The sequence below is a fragment of the Phascolarctos cinereus genome, unplaced genomic scaffold (assembly GCF_003287225.1).
Source record: "Phascolarctos cinereus isolate Bilbo 61053 unplaced genomic scaffold, phaCin_HiC Scaffold_3;HRSCAF=262, whole genome shotgun sequence".
Taxonomy (NCBI): Eukaryota; Metazoa; Chordata; class Mammalia; order Diprotodontia; family Phascolarctidae; genus Phascolarctos; species Phascolarctos cinereus.
In genome coordinates, this window is record NW_027555736.1 from 128,241,308 (window position 1) to 128,258,007 (window position 16,700).

General features: G+C 35.9%; 1 long non-coding RNA gene across 1 annotated transcript in view; it reads left to right on the forward strand.

The window, feature by feature from the left end:
- LOC110192808 (uncharacterized) overlaps positions 1–16,700 on the forward strand; it is a 74,993-nt gene that overhangs the window by 21,039 nt on the left and 37,254 nt on the right. The gene's annotated exons all lie outside the window — the stretch shown is intronic.

Here is a 16,700-nt window from a genome sequence, read left to right on the forward strand (position 1 = left end):
CAGAGGGGGAGTTAGAACATGAAATGTTTACATGGGCTACAGAAGTATTAAAATTATACTTGAGATTTGATTGACTTAGATAACAAAAGTTCTGTCATTGCCTCACCTTCCTAGTTACCTAAGGGTGTAAAAATGATTTGCCCACATGGATTCAGGTTCTTCAGAGTTGGCAGATTCACCAAGGCCACATGAGTCATCACCCCCTTCCATATGGAGAAGAGAGCCATGTCTACCTGGGCTAAATACTAGATATGTATTGATTATGCTTTCTATGTTATGGCTAAGAAAGTCTTTGGTTAACTTCTGAATAACCTAGAAATATCTCCATCTATACCCATATTGGATCTAAATTACCAGGAGACTAGCCTGGTAGATGTTTCTTATAACAAAGCAGAATTGTTATGTCCTATTTCTCCTACTTCTTTTCCCATACATATATACACATTTTGGATCAACTTAATTGATCAATAATATAAATCAACAAATATAAATGATATAATATATGAAACATTTTGAAAACCTTAAAGCTCTATATAATTGTGAGCTATTATTGTTGTCATTATTATCATTGTTATCATCCATTTGTGCAAAATATTATGCTAGATGCTATGAAAGACTTAAAGAAACTTAGAATTAAAGAGAAGGAATGTTTGTATGAAAAGGTAACTAACAAGTCAACATATGTACCTATGTTATATTAGTGGTATAGCTAAAAAGTACTAAAAGAATTCATATAAGGAGTGGTCAGAGAAGTTTTTATGAGGGAAAAGGAGCTTACTTTGAAGAATTATTAGGATTCAGATTAAGGTATCTACTCCAGGTCAGGTAAGATAAGAATACAGCATCAGAATTACAGATGTACTCTTTCTTTATAACTAATTTGTATTAATTTTATTTCAAATCCTTTTAAAATTGAGTGCTTTGAAGCAAAGGATTAAAAAATAATAAGACCATGGATTATTCCCAGTGGAAAGGTCCCTAGACATCTTTCAACCCAACACCTTCATTTTACAGATGAGGACTCTGAGGTCTAAACAGGTGATTTGTCTATGGCAGGGGTGGGAAACCTGCAGCCTGACGTGGCCCTCTAGGTAGCCTCTTGACTGAATCCAAACTTCATACTATAAATCCCCTTAATAAAAGGATTTGTTCTGTAAAACCCGGACTCAGTCAAAAGGCTGCACCCAAGGACCTAGAAGGTCACATGGGGCCTTGAGGCTGTAGGCTCCCCACCCCTGGTCTATGGTCACAGAATGAATTAGTAGTGGAACTGGATCTAGAACTCATATCTCCTAACTCCTACTTTTAGTGATCTGTCAACCACCACTATTTGATTATTCAGAACTTTTCTACTTAGCAGCAAATTAGAATCTAAGGAACCAGCCTCTTTTATTTAACTTTTCTCATGCCTTTTAGCATGTGAGGCCATAAGGCAAAGTGGATTGAGAACCAGCCTCCAAATCAAGAAGACTCAGGCTTGAGTCCTGCCTTTGACACATCCTTGCTGTTATTCTGGGCAAACTTCTTAATCTCTCAGTACTCTAGATAACTCTCTAAGATTATAAATTGCAGAGGAGGTGGCCACCTGTACCTCCACTGACAGGAGTTTTCTCATCTAGCAGTTCCCTTTACCAAAGAAATCATGGGTCCCATCTCTATTCCCATCCATACTTTTTGTATTTTTGATTTCCTACCTTGTGTTTACCACCTATTTCTCTATATGCTTTTTTCTTACCTATCCCTCAAGATCCTACCAGATGTTACCTCCATAAAAACCTCCCTGACCATTCTCATCCATGTGAGTTTCCCTTTCTCTTGATGCATTAATTCATTCAATAAAATGTACAAAGTATAAAGCAGTATATTGAGTTCTTTATTGCATTTGCAATTTTCCCTCTAACATACAACTTAGCATTTTAATATATTCTAAATTGGTCTTTAATTGCTTCATATGTATAAGTCTTGCTTCTCAAACAAGATTATAAGTTCTTTGAGGTCAAGGGCCATTTCTCATACTCCTTTTGTCCAATACTGGGCAGAGCATAAAATAACTGTGGCATAACTCTTTTTCAATTGAGGTACTAAATCTAGAGGGTAGAACATAAATTTTCTCCAGAATTTTTTTTACAGAGTTGAAGGATATAAAAATGTGTAATGATGTAGCTTTTTGAACTTGCCACATTTCTTAAACTTACAGGGACCTCTCCACTGCTTAACTGGGAATGAATTACTTTGGCTGCAGTGTGATTATCCTTTCTTTTTCTTTCTTCTTTTTTTTTTTAGCACAAGTCATTGCATTTATGTTTGAAGCCATTAGGAATAAGGATCCTTTTAATCCATTGACAAAATTCAATTTCTGTCTGCCATAATCCAGATGAAGGAGGAGAAAACACACAAGGAATTTGCCACTTCATGAAGTAATTTCATTCTGCTGCCTAAAATCGTTACTAACCTCTGCAACACTTAATTAATTGAAATGACTCTAGCCGTGGGATTTTGTGGTGAAGAGGTCTCTAATAGTTACATGTGATTCGACCTGGAATTCAGTTAGAGCTAAAAGATACTTGAACAACATTTTCAAGGAATGAAAAATGAAGACCCTGTTGAATTTAATCAATCACTTGCTTTCTTTCTTCTGCTTCTTGCTTTTCCTCTGAGATTTGATGAATTAAATTTTTGCTGGGTGAATATACAAAGTATCCACCTAGACACACATTGGATTATTTGAAAGAAGGTATCAAGTGTTGAGGGTCCTTTAGTATGAGAAGAGTAAATTGGTTTTGTAAGCTGCCGTATGTAACTAGTAGAATCACAGCCCATTTCACCAAAACAGGATGATTCTAACTCATCCTGAATTGTTTCTATCATAATAAATGCTACAGAAGGAAGAAAGGAACATGAAGCCATTGTTTGATATGTTGAATCTATTTTAATCAACTCATTACACATGTTCTGTACACATACTCATACTTAAAGGTACTTTACTGAATCTGAAGAAATCCAGTATGATGTTTAAAAAAAAAGTTTTTTGATTCCCACTGTTACCACCTACCATTGTTTTTACATCCTTACTTGTCCTGTTAAAAGAGATTCCTGATTGATCTGTCAAATTATTATTCCTCAAACGTCATTTTCATCATATTAATCCCCTGCCCAGATATCTTCAGCAATTCCCTACTGGCCACAGGATAAAATTTAAACTTTCGATTCTGGAATTCAAAGACTGCCACTGTAAGATTCAACATACTTTTCCAATAATATCTCCCATATTGATTTATTGATCTATAAAAAGAGAGGACTGAATATTGTTGTATTGAAAAGTGTGTTGGGCTCAGTTAGAGGACTTGGTTTTGAATCCCAGATGTATGACCTTACCATAACTTGAGACTCCCCTTATTAGAGGAATCCTGATTTGGTATAGTCAATGGCAGACCACAATTCAAATCAGTAGATGCTGATCAAGCACCGAGTAGTATGTGCCACGCACTAAGCTAGATATTAGGGAAACAGTAACCCAACAGTAACACATTAGTCCCTCCTCCTTGAGGACTGTGTGTAAGGGCAATCCATGCACATTCCTCTGGAGCGGGTGAGGGGGGTGCAATATGTCAAATCAACAAGCGATTATTAAATGCTCACTGTATGCTCCAGGCACTATGCTAAGCAATGGCAATACAAAGAAAGGGAAATAAACGTGGTCTTTACCCTCAGGAAGCTCACCACCTAATGGGGGAGAGGGGAGACAACATGTAAATAATTTTGTAGATACAAGATATATACAGTATGAATCAATGGTAATCTCAGAGTGTTGGAATTGTGATAGAGGAGAGGGTAATGTGAAAGCCCTCTTGCAGAGGGAGTGGTTTGACCTAACTCTTGGAAGAAGTCAAGGAAGTTAAGAGTTGGAAGTAACGAAGGAAGAAGAACATTACAAGCATATGAGACAGCCAGCATAAATGCACAGAATTGGGAGGAGTGTGGTGAGTGGATTTATTTTTTATTTTATTTTAAAAATATTAGTATTTTATTTTCCCCAGTTACATGTAAAAGCAATTTCTAACATTCATTTTTAAAACTTTGAATTCCTAATTTTCTCCCTTCCTCCCTCTTCACACCACCTCATTGAGAAGGCAAACAATTAAATATTCAAAAATGTACTCATGCAAAATGTTTCTGTACTAGTCGTGTTGTGAAAGAAAACATAGTCCCCTCCCCCCAAAAAAAAACTTCAAGAAAAATAAAGTAAAAATAGCATGCTTCAATCTGTATTCAGACATCATAAGTTCTTTCTCTGGGGATGGACAGCATTTTTCATTATAAGTACTTCAGAGTTGTCTTGGATCATTGTATTGCTGAGAATAGCTCAGTCATTCACAGCTGATCATCTTACAATATTGCTGCTACTTTGTACACAGTACATGTCACTTTGAATCAGCTCATGAAATCCTTTCCAGGTTTTTCTGAGAGCATCCTGCTCATCATTTCTTATAACACAATGGTATTCCATCATAATTACAAACCATAATTTGTTCAGCCATTCCCCAACTGATGGGCATTCCCTCAGTTTCCAGTTCCTAGCTACCAGAAAAGAGCTGCTATAAATATTTTTGTATATGTATGTCTTTTTCCTTTTTGTATTTTTTAAAATTTCTTTTGGGATACAGACCTAGTAATGCTATTGCCAGTTCCAAGTGTTTGCATAGTTTTATAGCCCTTTGGACATAGTTCCAAATTACTCTACAGAATGGTTGAATCAATTCACAACTCTACCAAAAGTGCATCAATATCTCATTTTCCCCACATCCTCTCCAACATTTGTCATTTTCCTTTTCTGTCCTATCTAATAACTATGAGGTAGTACTTCAAAACTGTATGTTAATTATCAACTTCCATAAGCTTTTGAATTTTAAATTTTTCTCCCCCTTCCCTCTCCCCCCAAGATGGTGCACAATCTGATATAGGCTATACATATACATTCCTATTAAACATATTTTCACATTAGTTATGTTGTAAGGAAGTATTAGAACCAATAGGAGCAACCACCAGAAAGAGGAAACTAAATAAAAAAGAAGGGATAAAAAAGAGCAAATAGTATGCTTCAATCTGTATTCAGACTCCATAGTTCTTTCTTTGGATGTGAATAGCATTTTCCATCATGAGACCTTTGAAGATGTCTTAAATCCTTGCATTGCTGAGAAGAGCTAAGCCTATCAAAGTTAGTCATCACACAACATGGCTGTTACTGTGTACAATGTTCTCCTGGTTCTGCTCACTTCATTCAGCATCAGTCCATGCAAGTCTTTCCAGGTTTTTCTGAAATCTGCCTGCTCATCATTTCTTATAGCACAATAGTATTCCATTACATTTATATACCACAACTTGTTCACCCATTCCACAATTGATGGGCATTCCCTCAAGTTCCAATTCTTTGCCACCACAAAAAGAGAGGCTATAAATATTTTTGCACACATGGGTCCTTTTCCTATTTGTAAGATGTCTTTGGGATACAGCCCTAGAAGTGCTATTGCTGGGTCAAAGGGTACACACATTTCTATAGCCCTTTGGACATAGTTCCAAATTGCTCTCCAAAATGGTTGTATCATTTTACAACTCAACCAACAATGCATTAGAGTTCCAATTTTCCTACATCTTCTCCAATAATTATAATTTTCCTGTTTTGTCACGTAGGCCAATCTGATAGGTGTGATGTGGTACCTCAGAGTTGTTTTGATTTGCATTTCTCTAATCAATAGTGATTTAGAGGAGTTTTATATGACTATAGATGGCTTTAATTTCTTCATCTGAGAACAACCTGTTCATATCCTTTGACCATTTATCAATTGGGGAATGACTTGTATTCTTATCAATTTGACTTAATTCACTATATATTTTGGAAATTAGGTCCTTATCAGACACACTGGTTGTAAAAATTCTTTCCCAGTTTTACTTCCCTCCTAATCTTAGTTGCATTGGCTTTTTTGTGCAAAAAAAAAACCTTTTCAATTTAATGTAATCAAAATTATCCACTTCGCATTTTGTTATGTTCTCTATCTCCTGTTTGGTCATTGATTCTTCTGTTCTCCATATAATTTACCATATTCTACCTTTCCCTTTCCCTTTCTCCTGGTACATTCCTCTCTCACACTCCTTAATTTTATTTTTTTTATATATCATCTCTTCACATTCAACTCACATGTGTGCCCTCTGTTTATATATACTCCTTCTGACTGCCCTAACAATGAGAAAGTTCTTACAAGTTACAAGCATCATCCTCCCATATAAGAATGTGAACAGTTTAACTTTTTTAAGTCTCTTATGATTTCCTTTTCCTCTTTACCTTTTTATGCCTCTCTTGAGTCTCGTATTTGAAAGTCAAACATTCTACTGGGCTTTGGTCTTTTCATCAATAATGCTTGAAAGTCATCTATTTCATTGAATGTCTATGTTTTCCCCTGAAGCATTATATTCAATTTTGCTGGGTAGATAATATTTTATTATAATCCTAGCTCTTTTGTCCTCTGAAATATCATATTCCAAGCCCTCTGATCCTTTAATGTAGAAGCTGTTAATGTGTTAGCCTGACTGTGGCTCCATGATATTTGAATTGCTTTTTTTTTTCTGGCTGCTTCCAATATTTTTTCCTTGACCTGGGAGCTCTGGAATTTGAGTATAATATTGCCAGTGGATTCTTTTAATTTCTGTTTTACTCTCTTGTTCTAGAATATCAGTGCAGTTTTCCTTGCTAATTTCTTGGAAAGATGACGTCTAAGCTTTTTTTTTGTGATCATGGTTTTCAGGTAGTCCAATAATTTTTAAATTATCTCTCATGGGTCTATTTTCCAGGGCAGTTCTTTTTCCAATGACATAGCTCACATTTTCTTCTATTTTTTCATTCTTTTGGTTTTGTATTATTGTTTTTTGATTTCTCATAAAGGCGTTAGCTTCCATTCACTCAATTCTAATTTTTAATTAATTAATTTCTTCAGCAAGCTTTTATAATTCTTTTTCCATTTTGCCAAATCTACTTTTTAGGAAGTTTTTTTTTTCTTCAGTGAATTTTTATGCCTCTTTTTTCTGTTTGGTAAATTCTGCTTTTCAAGGCATTCTTTTCCTCATTGGCTTGTTGGACCTCCTTTACCACTTGAACTAGTCTGTTTTTTAAGATGTTATTTTCTTCAGTGTTTTTGGTGTCTCTTTTGCTAAGCTTTTGATTTGTTTTTTATTATTTTTTTGCATTACTCTCATTTCTCTTCCCAATTTTTCTTCCAAATCTCTTCCTTGGTTTTCAAAATCCTTTTTGAGCTCTTCCTTGGCCTGAGACCAATTCATATTTTTCTTGGAGGTTTTGGATGTGGGAGCTTTGGCTTTGTTGTCTTCTTCTGAGTGTGTTTTTTGATTTTCCTTGTCACCATAGTAACTTCCTTTGGTCAGAATTTTTTCTGTTCTCTGTTCATTTTTCCAGACCATTAGCTGACTTTTAATTATTTGTTAAAATAGAACTCTCTTTCCAGGGTGAAGGGTACACTATCCCAAGCTTCAAGGGCTTTGTGCAGCTGTCTTCATAGATAATTCTATGGACCTGTCAGTTTTCAGTTCTTCCAAGGTGACATGATCTAAGAAGAGGTGTGTTTACTACTTTCCTGACATATTCTCTGGTCTATGACCAACTACAAGCACTATTTTCTGCCATGGCACTGTGACAAGTATCTCTGCTCCACTGAGGCCACAAGTTCTGCTATGGTAGTGCTCCTCCTCACCCTGAAACTGCCACCTAGGACTGCATATGAGTATGGACAAAGCAAGAGAGTCTTGCCTAAGTGCTAACAAAGAGACTCTTGTAATTTCCTTCTGACTAGTTCTTTGACCCCCTTACCATCTGTGGGCTGAAAGCTCCAGAAGCAGCTGCTATCGCTACTGATTAAGTGGCTCCCAAGGCCTGCTCCTGGTTTGCTGGGGCTGGATCTGTGCTGGCATGGCCTGCACTGGACTGTGCAACACTCTCACCCAGACTTTTCTTGCCAACCTTCTAAGTTGTCTTTGGCTGGAAAATTATTTCACCCTATTTGTTTGTGGTTTCTGCTGTCTATGAATTGTTCTGTGGCATTATTTAAAGGTGTACAGAAGAGTTTTGGGGAGAGCTCAGGAGAGTTGCTGTCTTTTCTCTGCCGTCTTGGCTCCATCCTTGTAGCTAAATCTTAAAGTATGTGAAATGTAGTAAAGTATATGAAAATCATGAAAGACTTTAAATGCTTAACAGAGTACTTTATAGTTAAGCCTAGAGGTTAACTGAGAACATCCGGAGTTTACCTGGAGGTAATAGGGAGCCATAGTGACATAGGCAAACCTTTGGGAAAATTTGATAGTTATGTGAAAAAAAATATGGAAAGACTTAAGGTAAAGAGCCCAATTACAAGAACTATTGAAATAGTCCATGGGAGAGGTGATGAGGAACTATGCAAGTATGTGTATGGGAGGTGAAATATGTAATGCAAAACTAAAAGTAAGATTTGATCACAGTGGATATGTAGATTGAAAGTGAGTGAAGAATTGATAATACAGTGGTTACAAGTTTGGGTGAATATAAGAATGTCAGTGCCCTTGACAGCAATAGAGAAATTGAGGAGAAGGAAAGTTTATGGGAAAAAATAATGAGTTCTGTTTTGGATTTGTTGAATTAGAGATGCCTAATGAACATCCAGTTTGAGATCTTTGAAAGTTTGTTGGTGATGCTATACCAGAATTTAGGAGAAAGGTTAGGACTGAATACATAGATCATTTAATTATCTGCATATAAATGATCATTGGAACTACAAAACTTAAGAGATCAAGTGAGATAATGTAGACTAGAAGAAAAAGAAAAGAGGGCCCAGGAAGAAGCCTTAGGTAACACTATGGTAAGTAAGTATGCTGAGGAGTAATCAGACATTTAGGAGAACTAAGAGAGGACAGTGTCATAAAAACCAAGACAATGTGAGTATCCAGGAGGAGAAAGTGACTGACAGTGATAAAGCCTGCAGATAGGTCAAGAATGATGAGGATTGAGAAAAGAAGCCATTCTATTTGTCAATTAAAAGATCAATGATAATTTTAGGAGTAGTTTCAGTTGAATGCAAAGTTGGAAACAAGACTGACATGAATTCAGAGTTCATTAGCGAGAGAGAGAGAGAGAGAGAGAGAGAGAGAGAGAGAGAGAGAGATTAAGAGATTAATATTGGGTGAAAGAGCACTAAAGAGTGAAAAAGCAGCTGGAATTGTGGGACTAATTTCAAATTAGAGGTATATATGTATTTGGGAGTGATCTGCAGAGAAATGAGATTTGAACCAAAGGGAGCTGATGAATTATGAAGAGAGAGAGATTATAGATAGAAGATGACTCAAAACAGAGCCTTGGGGAGAACCATACACTCTGTGGGCAGAAAAAGGATGAAGATGCCACAAAGGAGACTCTGAAGAAGCAGGCACGATTATTAAAAGAACAAAGGGAAAGCACTGTTACAGAAACAAAGGCAGGAATAAGTACCTAGAGACTTTCATGGCAGAGTGGTTATAATTTCTTCACATCATTTAATAAACTCGAGAAAAAATTCCAAGAAGCACAAGGAGTTCAATATCAAAACAATCCCTGCCTGAGTCAGTATGATGAATACGCCAATCTTGATTTGGAAAACCAATTAGGTTAACTACCAAGACCATTTAATAGTGATATGGCCAGTTGTCAACCTATTGACCATGTTTTGGAAAATAGCTTTGCAATTCCCAACAAGAAGGGGCAGTACAATATTCAGCTGTAAACTACTATTTGCATAGCAGGGTTCTGGGTTCAGCAGAAGCTAGAGTTAAGCTTTGTTATAGCTAATGGTCAATCAAGAAGGTGTGACACAGATTAAGAATTTCTCTGCAGAGTAAGCATACTTCTGTGGATGAGCTAATCAGGAGAAAGGAGAATGAACAAGAAATCAGAGAATCTGTACAAAGATTTTTCACAAAGCGCAGAAAGCTGGGAGCTATTCTTTCATTCAGAGATAATTACTGAATAGAATATTGTAACAAATCTGTGAAAATCATGCACAAATACTCAAAGAACAAGAAAATCAACATACTTCTAGGGGGAGGGGGGAGGAAGGAGACTGGTAACCACAATGACCTTGAGCTACAGACCAATCTAATAGTCAACAAAGTACTGTTGGATTTTGAACTATATCCAAAGGTCAGATAGAGACCTTGGTTCTGATCAAATAAGGTGGAACTATATATCATTTCCTTCCGTGAAGCTTGTCTATCATATAGAGGGAGATTGTTGCCAAAATGTGGGGAAAAAAGACATCTAAAACCATGGCAAATAAGGGAGAGTTTACTCTACATATGATGAGATTCCTAGTGAATATTGCTTTTAATGTATAATTCTTAGGGTAAAAAGCATTTTAAAAATATAAACATTGAGAACTAGGCAGCAATAGCCTTAAATACAACAACTAGAGCCTGTCTCAGACCAATGGAATTCTTTCTCCAATTAATTGAATCCAGACTTGAATTTATGTTCCACTGACAATAAAGGAAAGGGTAAAACATAAGTGAGAGGAACACCAAAAAGTACCAATACATCCCTCTGAAGGAGCATCTAATAGGCCTATTTCAATATGGTCTTTGAAGCAATAAAACAGCCAAACTTTGAGCCTCCCAATAGTTTGCTGTAAATGGCAATTTATGTCATCTACAGCCTATGGCCTTCTCCTTCTCCCCTGTATTGTGAGGGTCTTCGGGGATCGAATGGCCAATTTTGGTATATATTGGGTGGAAGTCAGGTCAATAAGCATTTATTAAATATCAACTATATTCCAAGCACTTTGACAAGCACTATGTATGCAGAAAAAAAAATAAATGAATGAATGAATAAATTGATAGATAATTGAATGAATGAATAGATGGATAAATAAAGTAAATAAATAAATGAACGATGAAAGAACAAGTGAATGAATAAAACAATCCTGGCTCTCAAGGAGCTAACAATCTAGTTAGGGAGAGAACATTCAAACAATATTACAAACAATATATATACATTCTAAATTGGAGATAATCCCAGAGGGAAGGTGTATGCATGAGCAAGGGAGAGATCTAAGGATTCTCTGGCTCCTTTGGGGTTGGGGAGTCCATAGTGGGCCTATGAGATTTCTAATCATTTGGGAATATGACTGCCAGAATGTTGTCTAAGAATAGTCAAGTGACCCATACAGATTTCAGGGACAGTCTAGTACTTAATTCCTCTCTCCCATTCTCTTTGGCAAACTGCATATGGTAGTGCCTTTTCTCCTAAACTGCAGACAGAATCTGTGTTCCTAAGGGAGATCAGTTAAGCCCAGAGGCAGCTGAGGATTAGGGTGAATTAGTTTTGAGTACACCCTGTAGCCACCAAACCTTCAAACGACCAGAGCTGCCCTGACATCTAGCCAATTGTTATCCACCACAAGCAATAGCCATACCTTTAAAATATGGTCATTTTAAAAAAGTGAATGAAAACTTTAGCTGCCATCCAATCAACTATACAGCTTTAACTTCTTTGATTTTATTTAGAATTTAGGGCTCAGTGTTATCCTGGGTTTCTATTAAATGTTTTCAAATGCCATTAAGCTCCAACAATAACAAGTCTGAATTAACACCATATCCCTCTTAGCTTTCAAATTGTTCCTCAATACCCACCTGTTCTTCAAAGCATTTCCTCTCCCAATAATCACCTACCACTCTGTCTATGACTACCTTACATCCGTCTTTATTTATTGTTTGGGACTGCACTCTATCAATTTGTGCCTTTCAACTGGATGTTCCCTTGGTGAGGGATTTTATTCTTTGGCATATTACAGCTTTTATAAAGTGTAGGGTGCACTCCTGTTGATGATAATCATAGTGATACTAATAATTACAAACAATAAATAAGAAGGATAATAATAGATGAGATCTCATGTAATAACTTAGATCATAAAGTTCAGGGAACCAGAAAAAGAAAATCATTTCATGAAAGACAGTGGCATTGGGCTTTCCATAGTCCTCCATTTTGTCTGGTCTAACTGTCCTCAGCCTTGAAACTGCTATAGCTATACTACTTTGCAGAAGATAAATGCTATTCCACACTTTGTGTTAGAAAACCCTGTGGGCTTGATGCTATAAATAATAATAAAGATAAATAATTAAAAAAACTGAAATGTTTTAAATGAAAGGTGATGCACTGTGAACTTAACACACTGGCCCTTTAGCCTTTCTGTTAACAATGTAATCTGATTGCCATTGATTTTTTTCACCTCAGTTACTAAGAAGGTGATGAAATGGTGTCCACACAGATGTATTGAATCAGATACTAAACAAAGAGCAACATAAAGAACAATTATCAGCCACCTTGCTTTCAGCTTGCTGATTATGACATTACAGTGAGGACAAGGTCTAGATGGCTGAAAAAAGAAGGGGGGATAGGTCAAGAAAAAGTATATGTACAGGTAAGTTGCCTTCTGTGTAATTACATATTCTGTACAACAGATTTTAAAAAGGTAGTTTTGCCCTGCTTCATAGCTAAAAAAGAGACCATTTTCACTTCTGCAGTTTACTGATAGCATTCAAGTGTGATCTAATTAACTACTTTTATTATGCTACAGAGAAAATAGCACAATGGTAGAGATGAGCCACTAATGCACATGGTTTTCTATAAGAATAGTGGTTAAAAATTCTTCACAAGGAAGGGCTTATTGTCTTTTATGTTTGCTGTGGCAGCCCAAAACATGGTGAATGAAGGCTCTATAACATTCTGTGATGAAAAATTCACACTAATGGTATATCAATGGACAATGTGCATTAAATATAGCAGTGATATGCTAAAATAACAACAATAATAGTCCCCCTGAAAGCCCAATGCATCAGACATGTCCATTGGAGAGGGATAAGTTGGGAAGGGTTTATGCAAAGTTAGAGAATGCCAGCAAGGATGATGATCAGTGGGACTGAGGTTCTGAGACCACTAAAGTATCTGGGAAGTCCTGGCAGAAACTGAAAATCTGGGCAACTGAGATCTAATATGAATAGGTTAGCATCTTAGCCAGAATAACTTAAATGTTCCCATGATTCTGAGAAATAAATGGGTCTTTATAGGATTGCAAGCTGGATCTACCTGGAACCATTGTAATGATTAGTTCTACATGGAGTACAGTGAGTGACACTCCTTCTACTAACACAAGAGAGCTGGATACACAGAATTCCTCTTTTCCTCTAAAGATGCAGCTTAGCTGTCACCTGTATTGATGTTTCTTCTCCTGATACCCTAAACTCCTTGTCTTCTACTTCACAAACTATAGTGTACTGATTTTGTGTTATTATTCAAATTCTTATATATGTAAACGTTGTCTCCCCAGGTAGAATGTAATATCCTTAGGAGTAGGGATTATTTTATTTTTTTTATCTTTATATATCCAGTGCCTAGAAAAATGTAGGCACCTGATAAATTGCTTTTTCATTGACTGATACATCAAAGCAAGTCAGAAATATCAATATCTCACCCACTAGAAATGCTAAAGGACAGATAGGGCTGGCCACCAAGCCACTAGTGCACATGAAATGGATTGATGATATAAATGCTTTTAGTACTACATAATAGCAAAATTGAAAAATAGATCTTCCCAATTATATATAAGAACTTCATTTTGCTATTTGCCAATGATGTTCTAAAGTCCAGGTTACCTAGCAATATATTGCATATAAATACAAGGCCATTGGAAGAAATTGCTTCTTTTTGTAAGCCCTAGTTTGATGAAGTAAGAGATAAAATTGAAGTTACTTAAATCATGAAATAGATGCTAAAAAATTTTAAGATGTTAAAAATATTTTCTTAACATAAAGTTCAGAAGTACTACCTAATAATGAAATAGAAACCAAAATCATGCCAATATCGCCAATGACTTAAAAAGAGATGAGCATACTTAGAATGGAATTTCAAAAATCTCTTTGGATTTAATGACGTGAATTCAACTAATAGACCAATTACACTGAGAGAGTAATTCGAAGTATTCCATTGGGTCAGTACAACTACTCTATGAGATGAGTGATCAACATATTATTATCTCTATTATAAGACAAAAAAGAATTTCAGAGAGTAAAATGACTTGTCTAAGGTCAATATATGCCAATGAATGTATCAGAATTACTATTATGAGGCTAAATTAGGTAAAGTTATTTTTCCTACTATTCTCTGAGTGTGCTAATTACACAGAGAACACCAGTGGTGAAAAACTCTACTCTTGATTCCAATGATCACTCTATACCCATCATTGTGATGTATAAGGAAAAACAGAATACCACAAGCTTAGTTTAAAGGATATTGGTAACAACAACAACAACAACAACAACAATTACTTCTGTCTAATGTGTTCAGGGAAAGCCTTATGAAAGTCATGTGACTGACCTGGATTTTAACATATTGATAGGATTTGAATTAGTGAATTTTAAAAAGGGATCAGGAATTCTAATTAGGGAAGATAATGTAAGGAAAAGCATTGAGGCAGTAAAATATACTTTGGAGGGATAATTAGCATACTGAAATACTATGGAGGAGAATAGTGGGAGGAAAGATTGGAATAGTATGTGGTAATCATACTGTGGACAGCCATGAATCCCAATCTACTATAAAAGTTAATGCAGGCATACTATTATGTTCAATCAATGCCTAGGGCTCCCTATTTTCATTTTCTCTTATGCCTTCTATTAAGAGAAATATTTCTTACTTCCCTATTCCATAGGAGCAGTGACAGTGACAAATCAGATATTCATGACAAGGCTTGACATATACCTTGATACACATATCTTGAGGACAAATGAAATGAAATAAATTCTTAGAAAAATATTTGGTTAAATATAACAAATATTTATGTAAAATTTATAAATATATAAATATAAATAAATAACAACGTCATATATTGTTATACATAGTATGAGTGGGAACTTGGATTGAAGACAATGAAATCAGATAAATGCATATTGCAGTGGTCTAGCTGTTTTTTTTTTCCTTAATAATACAGTGTCCAGTTGCTTCACATACTCCAGTTTCTCAATGTCCTTCAACAGATGCAGCACTTAGAAATGAATGAACTATTTGAGGCAATGTGACCAGATAAGAGTGCAGTGGTACTGTTATCTCCTTTGCTTTAAACATTATACTTCTGCACATTACTCAGTTTAACATTCCACGAAGATCTTAGCCATTGTGACAAAGAGTCCATCATTCAGCTCAGTTCTCCAATAGGGATGAGACCGATACATCCTGTGAAAGAAGATGTATCCCAGTTTCAAAGAACGTGTAAAGGGTGTTGATCAGGGAAGACATCCAGTGATTTCCCCCAGTAAACTTGATGAGATTATAGGGTGTTAAACACTATCAGAAGGGCACCTCCTATAAATATTAACCTTTAGCTTTAAAACTTGGTTGAAAAAATACCTAAAAGCCTCCTGAATGGTTTGTTCCAAATAAATGAGACTCATAGGACCTGATTTAGGATGCCTACTCCATGGTATAGAAAAGCTAGTGGCTGAAGGGCTTTTTTACTTTTTCACTGTCTAGGACTCATTCTTTCAATTTTCTCCTATGCTTTCATCCAAGTATACCAAGGAAATGAAGAAGAGATTTTTTCCCCTTTCTCATATATAGGAATAATAATAGTGACAAATCAGAAGGATATTGAAGTGGTAGACACACACTAGCTTATGGCCCAAGAAATAGTTCAATATTCCCGAGCACCAGCATCCCATTTAGAGAAAGCAGTCTTTTTAATTTTGTAGGTAGCATAGCCCTAAAATCTAGCCTTTTAACAAAGAAGGAAGCTTTTTCTGGAAATCTCTAATTTTGATTCATGTTACCTCATGAACAATCACAAGTTCAAGAGTTGTAGAATTTAAGTATTGAGTCACCAGCTTCCTAGAGAGTGGGGAGATTTCCTCAAATAGCATGCTTCTCAGAGAAGGTAGAAACTCAAAAAAGGATCAAAATCTTGTAACTGAAAGACAAAAATCACATCATGGTGGGACAAAAGAACTGGACTTTGCCAATTTTGCTACTGTGAATTAGTTGTTCAGATGGTGCATGTATGTAATGAATGGAGTATATTTGTTCAGCAGTGCCCCAAAATGTCCTTAGATACTTTAGACTCACCCACAGAGAGTCCAAAACAGGGTATTTAGATGCCTTATCTTTATGTATTTATTTACGGGATCCTGTGTGTCCTTAGCATCTTGTGCATTTTTCTGTGGTGGACCAAATAATGGCTGGCTCATACCCAATAGCCTCAGTGTATAGTAGATGCTTACATGAGAATATGGGTCCTTATAACTCACATTTGGAGAAATCTAGACATAAGCCCTATGTAAATTTAGAGGTTTTCTCTTGAATATTTTTGAGGAGATGAAAAGTTAAAAAGAGGAATTAGTACCTCATGCTAATCATTTAGGATTGTGCTTAGGCTGTGTGAGTCAATGGTTAAGGAAACTGGGGAGTCGCCATATGCTATACTATAGGTGATGGAAGTGGGAATATTTATTTTATTATTCTTAAATAAGCCTTTCCTAATTCTTGGTTTGAAACATAAAACAATTTTGCTTTCTCCAAAGTAGTACAATCATCAAGTTGATTTTTTTTTTGTATGTGAAGTTGACTCTAGTATCCATCATAACATCCAATT